This window comes from Epinephelus fuscoguttatus, linkage group LG15 (assembly GCF_011397635.1).
Source record: "Epinephelus fuscoguttatus linkage group LG15, E.fuscoguttatus.final_Chr_v1".
Taxonomy (NCBI): Eukaryota; Metazoa; Chordata; class Actinopteri; order Perciformes; family Serranidae; genus Epinephelus; species Epinephelus fuscoguttatus.
This window is the reverse complement of record NC_064766.1, coordinates 2,392,185-2,394,948: the sequence shown is the minus strand read 5'-3', so window position 1 is coordinate 2,394,948 and position 2,764 is coordinate 2,392,185.

Genomic DNA, 2,764 nt, shown 5'->3' with positions numbered 1-2,764 from the left:
TAACTCCACATGTAGTTCATTCATAGTTTTGATGCCTTCAGTGAGAATCTACAATGTAAATAGTCATGAAAATAAAGAAAACGCATTGAATGAGAAGGTGTGTCCAAACTTTTGGCCTGTACTGTACACATATATATATATATATATATATATATATATATATATATATATATGTATGTATGTATGTATGCATGTGTGTATGTATGTATGTATGTAGACAGCACGCGTACGTCTCGCCGACGTCGGCACGATGAATAAAGTTGCATCGGCAAGATGTATTATGGAGAGCGTTTGCTCATTGGGAAGACGTCGCCGAGACATCGGCATTTGGTAAAAAATGCCCTCCAGACGATGTTTGGACGATGAATCAAAGATGCTCAGCGCAGCCCCTCTCCAGCTTTTATACGACCTTTATTTAGGTCGGATCATTCAATTAGTATAAATATCTCCATATCCATAGGCTAGTCGAAATTAACATTTATTTACTTAAAATGTGATAGGAATATGGCAATATCATAACAAAAAACAATATGCTTGACCACTAAACAGCTTTGTAATATTGTGTGTGGATAAAATAAAGAGACAGGTACGATTCAAGTTCGTGATCATAAATTTATTTCCAGCAGCATATCCAAAAGAGCCCTAGCACAAAAAGGATAAACAGAACAGAAAACATATGGCAGGTCGGAGAACACAGGCAGCAGGGTCTGGATTGCTGGGAGACGCAGTCTGCAGGGGAGCCCGGTTGTTCATTGTGGATTGAGGAGCAGTTACGTGTCCAGTCCGTGCTCCTCATCCTTATAACAAGTCCCCATCCTCGCTCCTCTGTCCCGCAAACACTATTGTGGGTGGAGGAAACAGAGAAAGTGCACAAAATTACGTTCTGGTATATCCAACCAGCTCTGACAGGAGCACACAGACCTTTTTCTCCCCGGGTCGTGCCGGTCTCGTGGGGTCAGATATAACATCTTTTGTATCATAATTGTTTAATCCTTGTTTTTTCTGGATCCCGATAAACACACAGACACAAACACTACAGCTGTTCCACTTGTCATGCTGGCTGATCTGTGTAAGATGATCTGACAGCTGTGATTCCATCCTGCGCGAGATTTATCGGGCTTTACAATTCTAATAATAATTCATTTTTTCCTTATTAGTGAGATTAAGTTTAAAGACGCGCGCACACGACTGTTCAACATATATGAAGGTGTTTTGCGATTGTGATGTGTGTGCGCCTCAGCTGTGTGCGAGACACACACGTGCACGCTGTTAACATATTTACACTTAATTGCTGATAGAAAATATGTTTAAAGGACACTTTACCAATCCACACTCCTGTATTCTGCGGTTCCTCCGCTGGTGCGAGCCGAGGCTGCCAGAGCGAGACTCGCGTAATAACAAAGCAATAAATAGTAGGCTAGTAAGATCAGTCAATTAGAATATGCGCTTTGTGTTAATTAATAGTCTGTGTTGTGTTTTACCGGCGCACAACACGTACACACATATCTGCTGCATGTTTTATGACAGTAAACTGTCGCCCTACATTTTTTTTCTGAATATATTTTAATGTGTTCTGTGTTTAAAAAGATAAATAAATAAAACATTTTTGGAAATGGTCTTGATTACATTTCCCGGGAATCCACACACCTCACTGGCAGGACAGGACGGCAGTTTGACAGCCCGAGGATGGTGGAAGTGGACAGTGTTTGTCATTTCCATATAATTTTTTGTCAAAGCCACAGGGAGCCACTCAGAAGATCAAAGAACCACATGAATAGGGCTGCACCTTATGATTTTTTATTTGATCAACTAATTGGAGGATTATTTTTAATCATTTGATTAATAAAATAATTAATTTACCTAAAATAAATATCAAAAAAACTCTCATTAATATTTCAGTATTTTATTCAATTAATATCCACAGACACATAGCTCATTAGAATAATAATGGTGACAACTTTTAAAGTTAGTCTGTAAAGTTAGATTTCCACCATATCTATTAGACTCGCGGCCGCGGTACTTTCCAAGGTGCTAATGCGCTGTCCAAGGTGCTGTTTTATGGTTATTTTCTGTAGTTATTTTTGCACAATTTCGTACTTCGTAGTTTGACAGAGTCCATAAATAGCCTTTTGGAGGTGTGTGGATTAATATTTTCCCGAAAATTACATTTTCTATCCTGGAAACAGAGGCGCTCTATCCCGATGTATGTATGTATGTTCCCAACCTCAACACTTTAGTGTATTTTCTGCTGATATTAATAATTATTATTGAGGAAGAAGGTTTTGGATTAAGTATAAATCCAGTGATCTTTAAGCTCCGAGCTTCACCTGGGATTTTATCTGAGATTCTAAAAGTTGCAGCAAACATAAATCCAGCGGATTTTATCCATCCAGCGCAGCGCACAGTTTGCATCTTCATTGTTTAATATTTTGAACTATTTCCACACAAAGCTGGTGGCAGTCAGCGTGTTATGTGTCTCATTCAGATGGTAGAGACAAAAGTTATTGTATTAAGTGAATTCATAACATGCTTGAATTCATGGCGATTTGTGATCGTTAACCAATTAATAAATGCACCTGGGGTACTCAGCTGGTAGCAAATAGGAGCCAGAAAACACACACACACATAGCCCGAGCTTGATCGCACATAGCTGCCGAACTCCAGACTGCTCTGGAGGAGAGGCGGAGGCAGAATGGAGCTTTTAGGCAAATAAACATCGCGAGTCACGATTCTGTTCGGATTCGACTTCATGAACGCACAGATG